The following is a 20319-nucleotide window of genomic DNA, read 5'->3' as shown; positions in this document are numbered from 1 at the left end:
GCATTCTTGACCTCGTCGTCGCAGCTGAAGTGACGGCTCCCAAGGAACGCCTTCAGTGGCCCGAAGAGATGGAAATCACTGGCGGCGAGGTCTGGACTGCAAGGGGGACGTGGCGGCAACTCCCAGCTGTTGTGTTCTTACGGCCATATCGGCATGAGCATGCGGAGCAGATGATCAGCACGTTGGTTACCGGGGAAATAAAAGAAGTTGATCTCTTCCTGGACGGCCGTGTCATGCAGGCTCCATGGAAGTTGGATCCGTTCTTACAAAGGTAGTTATTTGCTTCCTACCGGCACCACATTGGCGACGAGGGCTTTAAGAAGAAAATGAACTGCACCACGTTGAAGATTCATCATGAGCTTCGGCGGTATTACGCCTCCACCCACGTTCTTATCCACTCCCGCCAAGCCTAACGTTCCATGGACGCAATAGAGACAACTTTTCTGCAATTTCTTGGGAGCCTCAGGAGCTGAGGAATTCACATCAAAAAGGAAGAAGCAAATCCTTCTACACTGCTTAGGGATAGAAGGCCTTCGAATTTACAATACGCTTCCAGAAGTAGTACAAGAAGCTACGCAAACTGCATCACGTGAAGCCGGTGCAACACCGTCTACAAGTTCCGTGTCAGATACAGTGACGCCTGTCCCTGACGAGTACGAAACGGCCCTAGGTGCTTTAGATGCTTACTTCGCTACCACCGTCAACGTGGTGACGGAACGCCACAACTTCAGGAGAAGAACTCAGCTGCCGGGCGAGAGCATTGGCGATTTTGTTTTGGCCTTACGGGAGTTATCCGCTTCATGCAATTTTGGTGCCCAAACTGAAGACAACTTGCGAGACCAATTTGTACAAGGAGTATCTTCGCAGCAAATACGTGGGAGGCTTCTCCTTGACGGATCGGCTCTAACGTTTCCTCGTGCCGTGGACATCGCCAAGCATTGTCAAAGAGTATCGGACGAAACCCAGTCCTTCGTACATGGTGATGTCGTTCAAGCCATCGGCAACGCTCCGGCGTCGAAGACCCGAGGGCGTCAAGGTAAAGGACAAACGCGCCAGCTGCATCATTCCCAGAACTCTCAGCGCAAGGACGGAGCGCAATGACTACGCTGCTATCAGTGTGGCTCAACGCAGCATCTCGCAAATGCTTCAAATTGTCCAGCGTTTCACAAGCGTTGCAACAGCTGTGGCAAGGTTGGTCACTACGCCACAGTTTGTCGAGCGTCGAAGACATCGACGAAAGTACAGGAGTTTTCTACAGGGGAGGATGAAGTTCTAAATATCGTGGTACCTTCAAAGGAAGGGCAAGGTCTCTTCATCGAGGCGCGCCTTGAAACTGTTCCGGTAAAGTTCTTGATTGATACGGGATCGTCAGTATCCATTCTGCAAGAAGATCTCTTCATGAGACATTTTGCTCATCGTTTCACTCTGGTTCCACCACGTACTGTTTTAGTGGATTATTCAAGACGGAAGATTGGTGTAAAGGGGTGCTTCGAGGCTGTCGTCACTTACAAAGAGAAGCACAATGCTGTTCGCTTTTTCGTAGTTCCCAACGTTATTGGGACTTGACGCCATCCAAGGACTCGGCATACATATTGAATGCGGGACACTCACCTGATATGAAACGTCCTTCGCTTCATCAATACTACCAGACTCACTTGTACAGGACTTCTCAGAGCTATTTTCAACAGAGCTGGGTTTGGCTAACGGATTTACCCACCAAGGTGAGTTCTTGCTTTCCCCTTTCCCCCCTCAATGTAACCTCATTTCTTCGGAGCTTTGCGCTCCAACTACGAACCGTCAAAAAAGAGGCGGAGCCAAGTGCTCATTTCCACGGATTTTCGGCGAATTTATTTCGGCAATTGCCATTGCATTACGAGTGGGATTACGTGCTATACTGAGTAAAATGACCACGGGGAACCCATTTCCGCAAAGAAAACGTTAGGTTGTCTTGAGAAATTTCAGAGTTCAATTCAAGAAATTAACTTTCCGACAATTGAAATGAAATAAATATGTTACCAATATGTGGCAAAAGTTATTGGTAGAAAAAATCCCTTGACCGCATGTCTCTCCGGGGCCTACGTTTTTTACTATGAATTTCTATCAAGGTTGGTGGACCACCCTGTATACAAGAGGCAGTTCAAGGATTTTCCTCTGAGGACTGCGGACACCTCCCTTTACAGCTATACCAAGGCTATGATCCCTGTAGAACGCATGTTTGACGTAGCCGTAGCGTTTGGCAGCCGTGCAGCTTCGTGCTCTTTCTACGTGACACGCACCGGAACAGCAATCCTTGAAATGGATATTATGCGCTCGTTGGATCAAACTTTGCACGCAGCAGAGGGTCGTTGCTACGAAGTTACAAGTACGCAGTCATCCAATGCTGATGATTTTGCGCAAAAATCCCCCAATTTAGTTTCTGAGGGTGTGGGATGCGTTCAAGCATTCTCCCACAAAGTGACTATGAAACTGACTATGAAAATAACTGTGTCAGCCCAGTCCAGCAGACGTTACCATCTCTTCCTCTGGAGGTTCGAGAGGAAGTTTCTGCTGAACTACGCAGACTGGAGGAAACAGACATCGTTGAAAGAATCGATGCATCCGAATGGGTCTCACCAATCGTTGTGGTCTGGAACAGAACTGGAGAACTGCGACTATGTGTTGACCTACGGAGACCCAACGAAGCCATTGTGGTGGACAGTCATCCAATTCCTCACCCGGAAGATTTGGTCCAGATACATCCAGGGACAGAGTTTTTCTCGAAATTGGACCTCTCCTCTACTTACTACCAGCTCAAATTGGATGACGGAAGCGGTAACTTAACGGCCTTCACTGCGCATGATGCCCTTTTTCGCTACAAGCGGGCTTGGTTTGCACTGCTGTCGCATCATTTCAGATAGTGCTTTCGACCGTTCTGGACCATTGTGCCGGCGTACTTCATTATCTTGATGACATTCTTGTTTCTGCACCCTCAAAGGAGGAACATGATCGCAAACTCATGCGTTCTGTAGCGCCTAGACACGGCTAGCTTACGACTGAATCGACAGAAATGCGTGTCTGGGGTCGAAGAGAAACGTTTCTTGGGTTGAAGCTCCAATTCCGGAAGTGATCACTGCGTTATGGTAATTTCTGGGCATAGCCGCCTGTTATAGGAAGTCCGTCCCCCCTTCGCTACAGAAGTTGAGCCCCTATGCATGTTGCTGCAGAAAGGTGTGCATTATGTCTGGGGTATGGAACAGGAGGGTGCTTTCACCAAGATAAAACACCTCATCGAGGACTGTGTTCCGCTCACGTTATTCGACTCGGCGCTTCCCACAGCTGTGTCCGTTGACGCGTCTAATTGCGTACTAGGTGCTTTATTGCAGCAAATGCACCCTGAGGGATTCGAAATGCAAACTTTGCTCCTCGCACGCTATCTCCCACTGAGGCCCGCTACTCAACTGGAGAGAAGAAAGCTTTAGCCTGCCTCTCGGCTTGTGAAAGATGGGACACGTTTCTGTTTAGCCGACGATGCACTCTGTGCACGGACCATTAAGCCTTGTTTACGCTCTTGTCCACCCAAGGAACTGTCGCCAACACACGAAAATTACTCGATGAGCAACGCGCTTGCTTCGATACAACTTTCAAATGCAGTGCAAGAAGGGCGAACACAACGTTATCTGGGACGCAGTTTTTTGATTACCCATGTTTCTGACTTAAATAATCACTCCCCTTCCGTCGAAGAGGAGTCAGAACTAGTCTGCTCTATACAACATCAACGTCGTCCTATCTCATCTGCAGAGCTTAAAAAGGCGATAGACGACGACCCTATAGTTTCAGGCGTATCGTAGCATCTCAACTGCACAAGAGACAAGGTAGACAAGAGAGTTCAATTGCCGCTCACGTCGATCCCGCGTTGTATCAATGTGTGTATGAGCGAGAAAAGTGTAAGAGTGAAGGGAGGATGAGTGAGAAAGTGTGGTTAGTTTGTCCCTTCAGATGACGCACCCTTGGAAGTCGATGGGGAGGTGTGTTAGCTTAGCTCAATTGGTATAGAGGCCTGGACCGGTAATCCAGAAGATGTGGGTTCGAGTACTACAGCTGGCTAACCTTTTCAGTGACTTCCATCTTTCATCATCATCTCAACTGCTCTTGACCTACGGATGCGAGAAACGACAGGTATCTCGCCGCTTACTACTCCACCCGGGAAGAGTTTTCCTCTCTGCAAGCTCTTTTGATTCGACGTGAAAAGATCGTAACACCTTCACGTCTCCGAGAACGGGTAATTGATCTCCCCCACGAATCTAACCCCGGTATAGTCCGTACTAATCAGCAGATCCGGCTCAGGTACTGGTGGCCCAAACTTGACAAACAGGTAGAGGAAAGATGAAAGTCAAGAAAGGAACATGTGCGTGGATGTCTGATCTATGAGAGTACAGACAAGACTACTGTTGTCCACCCAGCACCTCTTGAGCCAGTTCCTTTTCCTAATGGACCATGGTGGCAGTTTGGTCGAACACTTTATTAGCTGCAGATAGTAACATAAATGAACTGAATTACGCCCTGAGAGCGCCCTTCATGCGGTACCGATGATCAAACACTCACTCCAAACCACTGGCTGTCGTAAGCGTGTTCAGATCTTCAGAAACAAACCACAGAACTGCGCATTCAAGTCGTCACTTACCCGCCTGCTAACCCTAAACACTGTCGAAAGAAAACAATACCAACCAACCTCCTGACTGGCTCGCGAAACCGGCTGCCGGTGGTGGCGGTGGTGAAATTGCTCGCCGTGGTCGGCCACGCTTGTATCGGGCGACGTCACCACTAACGCAGGATGATGAGGTACATGATTAGATGAGTATGAGGTGAGGTTAGATGAGGTTCCAGGTTCCAGGATGGGGCTTATTCCGCGGTGATGATCTTGAGGCTGCCGAGGCTGCAGAGCGACAGAGCATCACAGCGACGAAAAATTCGAATACGGGAGCAGGAGGGAATTTCTGTCGCTCTCGCCCAGTGCTATGGGACCGCTCGCGTCGCTGCTGCTCTGCTGCTACTGCTCGAATCGAGGCTATGGGATCCCGGCCTAACGCTGTGCTCAGATCCATCTTGAATAAGTGACGTTCAAGCAACTTCAGTGTTCGTGCAACAACACCTCTCTTCAGTTCAGTGGCAATTGTTCCTGCACGACTTCATATTTTCAACAAGAAAACCTCAATGGCGCTGCTGTGACCTATTGCCGCAGGGTATAAAGCCACTGTTGTTTACTGTGATCTTTCCAAAAGAAAATCTTTGGAGTAGAACAAACCTGGTGATGCACTGCCGTGAACACAGATGGGCACTGAGTCCCCCAAGAGAAGAGGTCAGGAGCTCTTGGAACCAAAGCTTTAACTGTGATCATTTGAACGTGCAGTAATAATGCGCCGATTAAAGTTGTGCTGCAACTTTTAGTTTCGCGGGAAATATTGCATATCCATACACACTCCACACAGCGTATGTTCACACGAGCGACGTCCGGAAGGAATGTACTAGTGGAAGAAAAACGGAAAAAGCTGCGGGAAAAGAAAACAAACAAACACTGGGCGGAAGTCCTACCGCGTCTTATGTTGAGCATTCGAACGGCGCCGCAATAACGTGTCGTCTGCTACGGAATGTCTTCTGCCTGAGCCGACAGATGTTCTCCATGGTTAGAAGAGCGCGAAAATACATGACGTTGAACGCTCGCGCTCATGTGGCAGCAGAAAGCTATGAAGTTTTGTGCATCTTCCGCTGACGTATTCTGGCCAATGTCGCTCGTATGAGAACACGGACAAAGGTTCTATTCCACGCCAAACGAAGTTACACCCGTTGCACCGCACCCACGATCGCACTAGCTCCCCTAACGTTGTTTGAGATACCCAAAGGCTTCCCTCGTTAGATAAACGAAAAGGCTAGAGCAACAACGAACTGCAAGTTCCAAATGCTCCCTTTAATTAGTCGAAAGAGAGACGATGCTACTCTTTGCGCCCAAGGGAATTGGACAAGAAAAATATACGCTGTCCGTTTGGTAGATCCTAAAAGCCCGCTAAGTCCAAATGCACGGAGGCGGAATGTGCACCGAGTACGAAGGGCAACGAGAGTTAACTGTGTTGAACTAAAATACTTGTTATACAGTCGCGGATTTAAGGGCGACTATAGATAAAGCCGTCTTTGCAATTTCTCATTTCAAGTTCCACTATTTCGGATCGACACGTACAGGGCCGCGATACGCAGAGAAAGCCCGAAGTCCCTCTTACATTAAATTTGGAGAACATAGCGTAGAGAAGAAGAAGAAGAAAAAAAAGGAAGCTCCTTGTTGTGGAAGCTGTATAAAAAGAATTGCTAAGCCGTGAAAACAGCCTACAAAAAAAGAAAGAAAGATGGATTTATTTTGATTAAACGATTTTTGATCTTAATTGCCAAATTATCATCTTTAATCCCGACTGTCAAGCCCGCATGCGAGAGAAGACGTAAGAAACCGTTTGGTGACTGTAAAGAGAATGTGGTGTATGAGATTCTCCTTTCCTATGATAGAGTGTGTATTGGACAGACACACTGGTGTATCAATGATAGACTAATGGCACCTTCAACTGGCAGCCACCGATCGCTCTCGTGTAGCGTGTAACATCGCAGCACCATTATTATTATTATTGCTTCCTTCCATCTTCTTTCTTCCTCCATGCCGGAGCGTTCTGGTTTAGAGCATTAGTACAACACCTCCTAGATAGTAAAGGCCTGCGCACTGCCCAACTCACGGAGGCCTGCGTGAGCTTTGCGAGCTGCTTCGAGCTTTTCTCGTGTTCGCTCTTTCATTGACGTTATAGCAGCATCGACAGCAGGCGTTCGTGTGTGACGCTGTGTCACGTGGGGCGCATGTTTGACGCTATCTAGGAGGTGTTGATTAGTACCGCCATTCGAAGATACCGTAAGTGAACACACGTCTACCATATCAAGCACGTATCAGGAAATCTAGGAGCACATGTCCTCCGGTGCGGATGCATTCTGATTTTCATTTAAGCCAAGATAAAAGGAAGTTTTCGGTCCAGGTCAGGAAGATAAATATTTGAAGCGTTCTATACCCCAAACGCAGTTACGCATGATCCACATTGCGCGCAATCGTGATTAGGCAGCGATCGTGCTAGCCCTGCAAGTTCCTGACTGGCAAGACGGCCGCGATGGCGGTGGCCCGCACGAAGATTCGGTATCATGTTTGCTTTTCTTCTTCTTTTTTTTTTTTTTCAACGCAGGTCTGTCGCATTTGGTTTAGAGCACTGTACGGGCCTGATTTTCAGGCCCGTGCCCGGCCCAGGCCCGGCTGCTACGGTCCGTACCCGGCCCGGGCCCGACGTCATCTATATATTTCCAGCCCGGGCCCGGCCCAAGCCCGACTCCACCGGCCCGTACCCGACTGTTTCCATGCTCAGGCCTGGTCCAAGCCCGCCTCTGCTTGTTCTCGAGGTTCGGAGGCGTATTTAGATTTACTAAAGAGCACAATGCAGCAAGGAAAACGACGCAGCTAATTGGTCGAGAGTCAGGAGGTACACTCGAACGCAGCAGCGGCTGTGTTTCTCTGCCGGCAAGCCGCTCTGTGCTTGGTGGTTGCTTGCTTGGGAACGCAGCACGCAGCGGCGCGTGGGCGTACGTACATTGCGGTTCAGGAGAGACTCATAGCCGCTCTATTGCACGTGCTCCGGTGTTAGTTCCTCTTTCTTGAACTCTCACGCGAACGAAATATATGTCAGAACACCTAACCTAAACGACCCTCTTGCCGGACTCTCATAAAAACGAAATATGTCAGAACACTTAACTTCACTGACCTTCGTGCCGGACCCTCACGAGAACGAAATATGTCCCACCTAACCTTACTGACGCTCGGATGTCGATGTGCTGACTCTCGGACTGTTGCGTCGGATGTCGGAACCTAACCTAACTGACGCTCGTGCAGGACCCCACACCAATCGTCCCCAAATGTGTGTGTGTGTGCACGCGTGAAATCCAGACCCATTCACGAAACAAGCATGATCACACGTAAACAAGTGATAGTTCTCGGATGAGAATACCTGATATCCCATGCCCAATGGGGAAAAAAAGTAACGTGAAAATTCAGCTGTCCAGTCTCGTGAAGTGAAATATGTTCGCTACATGCCCGACCATGTCTGGTACCCGGCCCGTCCCGGTGGCTGAAGCCCGAGCCTGGCCCAGGCCCGCCTAAAAAACGCAAGGGCCGGGCCGGGGTCGGGCTTTTGGGTAAGCCCGGGCCCGTGCAGTGCTCTAATTTGGTTTAATGTGAATTTCAATCAATCAGACATCTTACGAACCAATGTTTCCTTTTAGTTTGAAACTTCAGTTGGTATTGTATTAAGCTCTCGCCAGACGGCGTCAAATGAATATCTGGGTTAGAGTCTTGCGACCGACTTTTCCGGTCCCGGCCCTGGCGCATCCAAAAATGGCCCGGCGTACGTCATGGCCCCATACGTTCATGCTTTTATGCGGCCCGGCCTGGTCCGGTGACTCAGCGAGTAGATCCCGGCCTAGTATTTCCAGCTGCGACGTACGAGTTTCTAGCAGATATCAAACAAAGTTATAAGTAAATTTATAAGAAGAGAAGACAAGGCCCCAAACATAGCAAGGCCCCAAAGTGCTGGCGGTTTACCGCCGCAACAGCACGAGACCAAATTAAATCCAGAACGTACGCGAGCAAGCGCGTTATCGTTACACTATCAAGTTTTTGTGGAGGTAAGGGATGCTGCACAAACTCCGTCTCTCAATCCCTACTTGTCTCACCAAGCTTTGATAACGTGATTGCGAAATACGTGAGGAGTCAGGAGCAATGTGAAGTCGCTTTGAGAAGGTTCTAGAGGGCCGAATCATGCGCATAATTTTTATTTATTTATTTATTTGCAGATACTACTAACGTCCTCTGAACGTCATTGTAGGAGTAGATACATTGAGAAACAACATGTATCATAAAAAAAAAGTGTAAAAATCAACAACAACAACACACGACATCAAAATGTATACATTATACTTGGCTAAGATGGCCATTCACAGATTACACAAATATGATTGAGGCTTTGAAACGAAGGATAATGCAGTGCCGATAATGTAGTGTCCTTTGCTTGTCTTCGCAAATATATGCACAGGAATTACGCAAGCTCGTGATGATATGTGAACTAACAGTCCTCCATTGTGTGGAATTAGCTGCGTGACCCGGCCGAACCCGACTCTCGGAAACATGTTTGTCAGCCCGGTCCGGCTCGCGGTGCTGGCATCTTTTGTCGGCCTGGCCCGTAGCATACGGCCAATAACAAGCGCAGCCCGGCTCGGCCGAGGCCCGTGCTGTACTAACCAGGATCCCGAGCTTGACGTGCGCACGGCGCAGAAGTATCTAAAATATCGAGGCCCTTTTCTGGTGTCAACACAACCGCTGATACGCAGAAGACATTCACATGCTATCAAGACTTCGCATTTGCTATATGTTCAGCTCACATGCTGAACGGCGCCGAATACACTACCCGGACATTGCATAACTCGGTTCATGCGATTCTAATGCAACGAGCCCGGACGGTCGGTCGTATGGTGACTCTATCGGTATTTTTGCGGCTTTCTTCTTAGGAAAAAGAAAGCAGCCAACCACAGAGAGGACACATTGTTGTCAGGCGGCTGTGTCATGAAACGCACTGCAGATTTCTAATTGACACCTCGGCACCTAACGCTTTACCGCCTCTTGGGTTATATTTACACATACCGGTGTAATGCGTTTCACGAATCGTAGATCTGCCGCTTACCCTGACTACACTGTGCCATATGGGGTACACACTACTCTCCAACGGCAACGGCTATGGACGGGGACGGGAAACGCGGGAGGTACCCCAAATCCACGATTAAGAATCAACCGCTTAAGAATAAAATATTCAAGAACAAATCGCTTAAAAATACACGGTTAAAGATAAACATAAAAAATAAACAATCCACCATTACAAATAAACGATTTCACCCCCCCCCCCCCCCATCATTTAGCACGGAGGCGGATTGATTGCATTTCCAAACTTCGCTGATGGACACATGTGCGCAACGTTCGAGTTTTGATTCAACTTATACAGTGTTACAGCATCATTCACTGGGCTCACGGTCCATCTATATACATTTTTTTCAGTCCCTAGCCCAAGCCACTCAGGGTGTGCAGAGACTGGCGACTATATAGGTCATTCGAACGCATCTGTAATGTGCATTCGTAGTTTACTGCATGTGCCAGAAATGACACAGCCGTGTATGGCGGAGGACTTCTCTCTACATTGAGGTTTTTATGATATAATTTCTGGCAAAATTGGCTATTTTGCTCTGTACGTGATTATTTTCTCTTCTCTTATTATATTGCGTCATTATTTATTGAGATAATAGACACTCAAACCTTCTATGGACGTGCAACACCTCTCACGAGCAGTAAAGCAGGGTATGGTGTGCAGAACGATGATCAACATAGTGACCTGTTGTACGCTGTGGGTACAACTTATTGTGTATAACACAAACTTGATCCAAATCATAGCGGACCTGTATCATCATGTGACATAGAGAATGAAGAAGACGATCCACTTCCGGTATTGCCAAAACTCCCGAAGAAAAAGAAGTGTGCACCAACAACAACGAGCACTGCATGTCGGCCCAGACAGCGTAAAATTTTCCGGACATCTCAGCCTCGCTGGTGAAATACTAGAGCTTCAAACTCATTTGTAGTTCTTCAAGGTTTCCGTCACCAAAGAGGTAATGCACCAGGAATGGCGAGGTAAGAGAAAGATCCAGAAGAAAAGTGGGGACCAGCAGCTCAACTTCCAGAACAGGATACCGGGAGGGAGGCCGCTCAGAAATAGATGTGCGACACATGATGCCACAACATGATGTGCGACTTGATGGTGTGTGCCACTTTCCGCATGTGCTGGACAAGGGGCAGCGCTGCAAGCATCCACAGTGTGCAGGAAAATCATTCATTTTGCTGCTTGCTGAAGGTGCAACCCAGGTGAAAGAGGTCTGCAATCCCAAGTGGTTTATGAAACCATTTCCACTTGAAACCACCTTGAACGTAAGTGGTTTAAAGTGGAGATGGTTTCATAAACCACATAGGATTACAAACCTTTCCCACCAGGGTAGTGAGACGGAGATTTATCTTGGTGAAAATGAAGGTTCTGTTGTCTGCTTGTACTTGATGCGGCAACAACATACTAAACAGTCGAGCCAAATGTATTCTAGTTACTCTCTTCGCATGATTAAAAGGATAGCCGGTATACCTTTGTAGGCAGAAAGTTGTAATCGCAAAAACTTTCATCCCAACTCTATCTTATTACATACTGCGTGTTTACATGTTCAACGGTTGTGGTTCTATTGTAGAGGAGATGGTGTTCCTCTAGACATGAGCCCTGATCGGCGATGGTGAAATGTCCCGGAGAGCAGGATGAGCTGAAGAGCTTCTCCATCCGTGGCTTCACTCCAGGACCGCACCGATAGCATTCATGTAGAGGAACACTATTTCCTCTACCTTTTTGACCGAGCAACAAACACCCCAGCCTGGTAGACAATTCGGCAATTTACCACCATAAATTGTGCATCGAGAGGAGATTACCTGAGAACCACTTTGAAAGTCATCGCGCTGAAGGTATGATGCCTCGTTCCTCCGGGGACTCGCTAGGCCGTGATGATCATCAAGCCACGGTCACCTTCACAGCGTCACGCCGCCTTACGCTTTGCGAGGGCCCTCCTTGAGCATCCACCTCGAGAATCCACCATCGGCACCTCCCTGGGCCACACGGTGCAGTACCGGTCGCGATACGCAGCTGTCGACCGCAGCACACTCATCCCGTCTGCTAGCGGTTCGGGAACCCAGACTACGCCATCTTCGCTCCTGGCCTTCGCCTCTGGTGCTCATCGTCGGCAAGCCAGCAGCCTGTGATACATTGGCAGACAGGATGAACCAGGGCCACTTTTCCACCAGGGACTTGCAGGGACACCACAGTGAGTTCCGTTCCCGGCATCCACCTCCTTCGCGACAGTTCTCCCTGGCACCTCCCTTGTGAAAACTCTTACAGCTCACAGCTCACGTACCCGTTCTGTTGCTCTCTCTCCCTGGAACCCACACTGCTTCAGTTCCTCACTGGTACCTGCCCGGCTCGCTTTGTACTTGTGAACCCCAAACCGTGTGCCCAGACGTATCTCGTACACGTGTCGTCGTCATGGTATCATGGTCGTCCGCTTCATGGTATCTGCGCAGACCTTAACTGCAAGCATCGCCTCTCGTCCCGAAGGTGGGGGGAGTGATGGGGCGGCCCGTGGACGACGACGACGACATGACACAAGCTTCACCTCTATCGGCGCTCTCCTGGGGTGAGGCCGCGGGTTGAGAAGGTCCGCAGCATATCCGGCCCTCCGTCACATTCCATCATCGCCGATCAGTACTCTTGTTGAGGAACGCCACTTTCTCTGCGCTATTTACTGCGACTGTGTCGGTTTCTTTTGTAGTATTCCTCTATGTGCAGAACGGTAGAAATTAAAAGCAGGGGAGGTGGTGCCGAAGTTTCGGCAAGACCGTTCAGAAAGAAGCAGATATCTTTCATAAGTAAAATGTTCATTTGTCAAAATTAATAAGGACAACACACCACAAGGTTAGTAGGGGCGTCATAACGTGGTTTGGAGTTTGCAGTTTTTGTGGCGCAAGCCATAAGGTGGTGCACTTGACCAATATTATATCTCAATTTATTGTAATTAAAGAATCATTTGTCTGTTTTATAAAATACTGACCCCGGTTATACGGCACCCTGCGTATGGCTAATCAAATTGCCGAAAAAGTACAAAGGAGAAATGCATGTTTGAAATCACATAGATTGAACGTAGCAGCAGTTTGCATTGCGATAGCACTAGCATAGCATTTTCCGACTTTATGCCTTGTAGAAGACACTGAGTATACCTTGTCAGAATAGTTCTTTAGCTAATGTGTTGTTCGCATTTTTCCTTCATGTGTTTTCGAAATGTCAACGACAGGCCTATTGCCCTCTATGACGGAGATCGTGATAAAATTGCCCCGCATCGCGGATTACCAGTGCCCGGGACAAGGAAGGGGTCTTCTCTTGACCCAAGTCCAGTGTGCAGCTATATCTTTCACTTAACAAAGTGCGAAGTATGCATGTAATGCGAGTGAATTCTTTGCATACAAGAACCTCGACATTGGAGTAACTGAATAGGGTGCACTATGTGCTGAACAACTATTTGGTGGCTATTTGGTGACTGTGTTCGACACGAGGGCATTTTAATGTCATTTCGGCCATTCCTCAGGTCTATTTCGAAAATATTCAGCGCCTAGGGCTTTCTTTTTCATGTGAATCACGCACCTCACTCCCCCTCAGTGTGGCCAAGGAAGCACAGATGACACGCACATTGTATTCCTGAAAGGGCAGCTACTCGCTGCTACGCAGACAAGAAGATGGGACGCAAGCGAGAGTTGCCTTGTTACTATATGTCAAGAAATATACGCATTTACATATGTTCACGTCACCAGGTGATCGTGACACAGATTGTGTCTGCAAGCTCTTCCGCATAACAGTACGCGTTCCTGTATGACCAGTGTCTATCTGTCTGTGTCTCTCTATGTCTGTCGGTCCATATGTATATGTACAAGGGTGTCGTTTTTTAGTCTTCACAGAGTCTCCATAAAAAAGCTATGAGAGAAGCATAGTTATCGTTTTTGCAGTTGAGTCCTACGGCTAGGCGGACATCCTATCGAGAAAGTGACTACAAGATGACTAGCTACCTGAAATTTATTATTTCACTTCTTAATTAGGGGATTTCGGGCAAAAGCCGATAGCAGATTGACAGACTATCCTAGTTTGAAGCCATTTCATGTTTAAAAATCCAAAAACACGCACGTGCGTTAAAATATCCAGCGACGAGTTTTCATATGCAAATGAGCCGTAACAGAAACAGCGGCGACCGGGAACGCAGGGAATAAGCGCTCGTATCATGTCAGAGGGCCAAGTGATTTGGATCGATGGAGATGATTGGAGTAGATGCCGCTCAGCTGGTCAGATAAACCGCTTTCCGGTCCAGCTAAGCATCCATCGCTGAGGGTACTGCGCACCTCAGCTCAGGCTCACCTGAGTGCTCAGACGCGCCGTTTCGGCTCATTTGCATACCGAAATTCAGCGATGGATTGAGTTTGAGATTGAGCTTGATTACAGAAAAAAAAAACGATGTACGTTCAGCGATGGATGTTCCATGGCACGCACTCTTTTCTTGTGGGTTTTAGAAGATAGTATGGATTTGAACGAGGATTGTCTCCCATTCTCTTATTTTGCTTTCACCCATATTTCTTTAATAAAGAGATAATTCATCGATTTCAGGTAATTAGTCACCTTGTAGTTGCATACTCTCTTCCAGAGGATGCCCGCCTGGCCGATGAACTCGACTACAAAAACGACAACTATGCTGCTCTCATCTTTTTTAAATAAAAACTCTGTAAAGGCTGAAAAAACACCATGTATATGGCGTTTCACAGCTGTCGCATTTTCTTCGAATATCAGATATTAACTCTGTTCTACAAAATAAACAGCGAAAAACTCTGAATGCTTGGAAAACAGTAAACGAAGAAAAACACCCTCCCAATCGTGTATTGTCATCAAGCACTAGAGCTGGAGGTAGACTCCTTTACACATACCCTATGTATGGGCCAACCACAGGATATTTTATTCGGGTAGAGTGCATGTACTCCTTTCCATCTTGAATAGGCTTTCCTGTTGATATTTTCTGGTGCCTTGCGTGGCGTCTCTACCAGGGTTGTTAAGTAACTGAGTATAGAGGTAACTGAGTACGTGTATTTAGATACTTTTTGTGTATCTTGAGTGAAATATCAGATACATTTCCATGGAGGTTTTTGCCTGTAACTTAGTCACCTTTTTAAGTAACTTTGACTCTTTTTCAAGGTATTTTTTCTCATTAGAAAACACGAACGACAAGCGTCATCAGCAGGTGGCGCAATTCGGCTAGCCAACCCGACCAGAGTGCTTTGCAATCATTCCCAGTACTGAAGTCTACTCAGATATAACACAGGGTCGCAAAGTAGTGCCGCGAGTGGAGCGGTAATTTAGGGAGTGGGATGTCTCGTCAGCTCAAATCTTCTAAACCGCACGACGGAGAAGAATGATGTTCGCAGGAACTTTCGCATTTACCAAACCGCACTTTCTTTGTGACATCTATGCATTTAATGCTTAGTATATGCACTATCGCCAAAATGCGTCGCCTCTGAACCTGTCGCGTATTTTTCTATAGGATGCTCTCACATCCAACGCCCTTACCTGCTCCGTTGTCCCGACGATGGACCACGTCATAGCAGCGCACGGAAAGAAGAATTGGATCACTCACTTGCTCCATAACGCTGTGCTAGCTCCGCCACTTCTGTTTAAAACATGTCAATGAGGCACCCCAACTGCTCCATTTGCAATGGAGATGATGACAAGCTACACCTTCTCATCAGCTACCAGTGATATGAGACCCATTGTTACACTCTCCGACAACGGTTAGCTTGTCTGGGATGTAATGACATTTCCCCTAAGGATCCTAGTTGACTCCACACAATACCGTTGCGTGACCGCGGCGCATGGACTTCCTCGGTGAAATGAAAGTATTTAGGTAACTATGTTAGGGTCATATCAATAGTGAACAGCACATCATTTTTTATGTGTTTGCTATTTATTTATCTGTATTGTTTGAACGAATAGCAAGCTGGCCCTCATCCTGCTACACGTTCCTTTTCATAATATACATAACACTCATCTAAGGTGTTTATACACATCTCCACATATGTAAATTTGAAAGGCATAGCGTCCTCGTGTATTTTATGTGTCTCCAGTGAATACCAACCGCAGCCTTCCCCTGCAGATTCGGTGGTCCGAAACTGTTTTCGTCAAGATGCTCAACACGTGCGTAACTTGCTAATGCGGTCATTAGTGAGGGTCTCCCACGAAGTCCCCTCTGCGGCTGACAGCATGAGAGGAGGCTCAATAGCCCACGAGTACTTTATCCACAAAGATTTTCCCCACTGCTACATGTATGTCGCAAAAATAGAGACAGAAAGATATACACAACTTTCTGTCGATATGGTACAGCAGTCTTCACGTTTAATGCATCACTTCTCGCCCCCTTATATTCATTTTTCCTTCATCGAACTCCAGACTGTATCGACAAAACGTCCTGAAGTGGCCCCATAAAATTTTTGGAGTCACCGAGAGCTCTTAGGCAGGTCTCAATCGGATCACCAGTATACTGTCTTTGGCTGTACCCCCTCTCCCCCCTCTCCAAACTCCCGAATCCGCCCCTGTGTACACCATTAAATGGTCAATTTCTATCCAGTTATGCCAGCAACCTTATGGTAGAAACAAAGTTAAGATATAACTTCTCACAATATTCGATCACAATATTCTAGTGTTCGGCGTATGATGAAGCTAAATTCCGATTTCTGGTCTTCTTCACGAGTATAGGTAATGCAAACTGTGCTGTGTCCGTACTGCACTACCAGCTCGCGTGACTTAGTGGTTAGCGTGCTGGCCATGTCACGTCACGACTGGGAGGTACCAGGCTAACTACTGGGAGGTGGCACCAACTCATTTAAGTGATTTCAAGTGTCAGGTAGCAATAACTCGCAGTGTAAATATCCTAACTCTGAACGTACACGTATTCAAAGCAGAGTTATCATCTGAAAGACAGGGCCGCACAGTTGGAATTGACTGAATTCGTTTGACTATTGAACAATATGTATTTATTATTAGCATGCCTCTTTTCTAGAAATTTCTCTATGTTACTCGTATTCATGTCAGCAAGTAAGTCCTAGGACGTCTGCTCGGCTGCTCCCCGACTGCATGCTCTGCTCTTGCTGTGCCGTTTATGCAGATATCAAGTATGTGCTACTTGATTGCTATGTTTACAACTCCCAAAGGGCAGCACTTCTGTGTCGTCTGCAATTCTGTGTCGCCCCCTAGCTCTCGGTTTAACATGAACGAACATCGTCGTGCTCTGCAGTATTTCCTGATCTTTCTTCGTGACACCGGTCTCTTCTATATCCTATGATGTGCACGAGTACGCCTGTGTGAGGTGTGTTTTGTTTATGTTTTTACCGCCCCGACTGTTAACCTACCAACTCCGCTCAGTTCAGCGCCATTCATCGTCTTATGATCATGTGACATCTTATTCCGTCCATCGTGTCGTGGGGTTGTGGGCCGCACCTCATGCAGCGAATTTCTGCATTCATCATCATTAATTTATTTGTTGTTGATGATGTTAAGTCCTAGGAAAAAGTAGGGAGATGCTCTGTAAGGTGGAGTAAAGCAAGGCACATGTCTGGAGCACACGATTTAACTATATACATGCTATACTGCTCAAGTGAATCGATGAACACCCAAGCTACGTTAATTTAATTGTCTCAGTACCGCTCTTGAAGGGTCACCTAAAGTAAGGACCAGATGCTACCAACGGACGCTGGCATCCCCTCATCATATAGCGCGTTCCATTTCTTTTTGAGTCAGTTGCTTCGTGTATTCCCGGGCACTTTACTGCGCTCCGTCAGACATCCTGCTGTGCGCAGCATGGGGACCCATTAGTATTGTTTCACACAGGTGTATGCAATGCCCGTAACTCATGGAGAATCCTCATTAGGGCTGCTTATGGGCGAAGATAAAAATATCATGCGTTGATCTTGCAGTGGCTACGACGCGGTCGAGGACTAGCCGTCGACAGATGACCAGGAAGAACTCACAGCACAAGTGTCACTCGAACTGTATGCCGAGCTACTGGAGATCATGGTTTGTCGTCTACACATAATACGGCATAATACCGCAGCTTCAACGGCTAGCCAATAAACCTAATGGCTTCACATCAACCTAATTCCGGATCACCTTTATCTGTATTTTTTCTGTCCCACGAAGTTGATGCGGGAACAAGCGGATATTTATGTACTAGCATTTCTAACACCTCGATTTAGAAAACGACCGTTGCTGAATTTCTTTCCATCCGCAAGACAAGCTTATCGTACAAAAATGACAAAAACCTTTATCAAGATTACAGGGGGGACTCAATAGGCTATTACTACACATACAGTTGCCGATTCTTCACTATGTGTACGAGACATCAGTTAGAAGGAAGACGTTTAAGATTGCGTATCTGATTACAATACCCTCTCAGACTAATGGACCTGTGTGTCTGCCGTCCCCGGTCACCTACTACGTCACTAATTCTCTATTCCATTCCACGTCTGTTTCGCGTAATATGTGCAGCAAAAGATGGAGTAAGTGGGAACTACCGTTTTTGTAATGCGGTGCATATGCTCCTAGTAATGAGGATAACAGGGCCAGCCTCCGATAGACCTCAAAGATCCTTGCATTATTCTCTTCCTCTCTCTCTCTCTCTCTTTCTTTTCATTTCTACTTCCTTGTATGAGGTGACGTTCATCGCTCGACAGGGCCTGCTCACAGACGCTTCTCTCAAACGCGTCGCTTGTGAACGAACTCAGAGCACTAATAACGAGACAAGGCTACTCACAGTTAGATAGCGTCATGGTGACACACTGTAAGAGTGCGTTGCGTACATCACCAAGGTGTCTACACGTGTGCGGCGCCAAGCAATGGGGTGCAGGTTTAAAGAATATTGAAATATGCTGCCGACAGCTGGCGATATTCCAGGCCAATAGCAGCGCGCTGTCATTGTAAAAATAGAATTTATGCTTCAGAAGTGACTGGCAGCACAGGAGCGATCGCGTCTACACACAGCTGCATGCAGATTGCAGACATGACAAGTAGTAGGTCACTGAGAAACATGTGCTTCTTCGGCGGTACGAAGAAAGGGACATTGTACTATTTCTACGTCCGTTCCATTTTTATTTATTGACATATACTTCAAATGGCCACAGCCGTCAAAGCATGAGAAGGACAGGTCATCGAAAGATATTTCTGCACCCTATGCTCACGCGCTTCAAGTTTACACGACGCAAGACAATGTAAAAGCACAGAATTCCACTGCTGATGGCACGTACGAAAAAAAGGGAATAGGCTCTAAGCCTATTCCTTTATCCTTTCTTTCATTTTCTTATTTTCGTACGTACCATCAGCAGTAGAATTCTGTGTGTTTCACAATAATGTGTTTCACGTTTCGCAAGAATCAGTTCAATTTCAGTTCAATTTTCAGTTCAAATCAATTTTTTTAGCTCTTCGTATTGTCTGAGTTGCAGGCTGTTGCAGCGTACTCTAGCATAGGTCTTACTCATTTGCTTTAGGAATTTAGTTTGACAGTTAGGACGTTTCGATATTTTACGACGCAAGAAGAATACCTTTTCAGATGCCCTAGCGCATGATCAGGATGTCCCAACTAGCATGCACCAAGGATTTAAAAAAACAAAAATAAAGACGCAGCTCCCTACGGCGAAGTCGTGTATCCTAGGTGCTAGTCCTCCCTTCTTTCTGCCTAGTTAATTAATCAGAGGAGACTAATCAAACAACAACTATGTTGCGAAATGATAATCAATAAACTAATCAACTTTTGAAATATTGGTCTGAGTGTCGAGGTGTCAACTGTAAATCGGTAGAGTGTCTTGAAAGCCACAGGCCGGTGGTGCTTCGAACAAAGTATATTTTGTGTGGCGCCATTACATATTAAATAAACAACATAGATAAAGCCCGGAAAATTGTGAAATAATACCACGTGACACAGCGTACGCGCGCCGCGATTGTAGCGTTCTCGCCTGGAATTCAGCTGGTCTGGGGGGGGGGGGGGTAACGTTGGGTAGAGGAGCGGTCTGCCTGCCTAGCTGGCGGCATGTTGCTCGGGAGGGAGGGGAAGGGGCGAACAGTTACATTAGTTGCTGCTACGCATCACGTGTTCCTACAGTCGCCCTTGTGGGTCGACGACCTCGAAAAAGACCAGAAGGGCTCTGTGGATGAGCTTCCGACGATGGAGGTTGCCACGAGGATAGACAATCTCCTTGAGTTCAGGCTTGCCGGTAGGCTTCACAGCTTGCTGCAACCTGCGTCTTGCATCCGATGTGGATAGGCAATCCATAATAACGTGCTCCTCCGTTTCTGTTTCCCCACAGTGTGGGCATCCAGGGTTCGGGGTACGGCCGAGCTTGAAGACGTGGGCCCGTGTGTAGGCACTGCGAGAACGGATGCGGAGAAGGAGGGAAGCCTCGGCCCTGGAGAGGCCACCAGTAGCACAGAGTGGTTGTGCAGATCCGTCTCTCGTGCGCTTGTCAGGGTGCAGCATCCACACATACCCCCTAATTGATTTCGAGCAGCAGAAGTTGCTTGG

The 20319-nt window shown here is 47.4% G+C and overlaps 1 protein-coding gene across 3 annotated transcripts in view; it reads right to left on the bottom strand.

Moving 5' to 3' along the window:
• Positions 1 to 20319, bottom strand: part of LOC135385555 (dopamine D2-like receptor) — an 844468-nt gene that overhangs the window by 367427 nt on the left and 456722 nt on the right. The window contains exon 1 of one of the 3 annotated variants that reach the window (XM_064614936.1): positions 4709 to 4781. The exons of the other annotated variants lie outside the window; for them this stretch is intronic. The gene's annotated coding sequence lies outside the window, so the exon portion shown is untranslated. Of the gene's footprint in view, positions 1 to 4708; positions 4782 to 20319 lie in introns of those variants that run through there. 3 annotated transcript variants of the gene reach the window in all.

The sequence above is a fragment of the Ornithodoros turicata genome, chromosome 2 (genome assembly GCF_037126465.1).
Source record: "Ornithodoros turicata isolate Travis chromosome 2, ASM3712646v1, whole genome shotgun sequence".
In the NCBI taxonomy this organism is placed as follows: domain Eukaryota; kingdom Metazoa; phylum Arthropoda; class Arachnida; order Ixodida; family Argasidae; genus Ornithodoros; species Ornithodoros turicata.
This window is presented reverse-complemented; position numbering and strand designations above follow the sequence as displayed.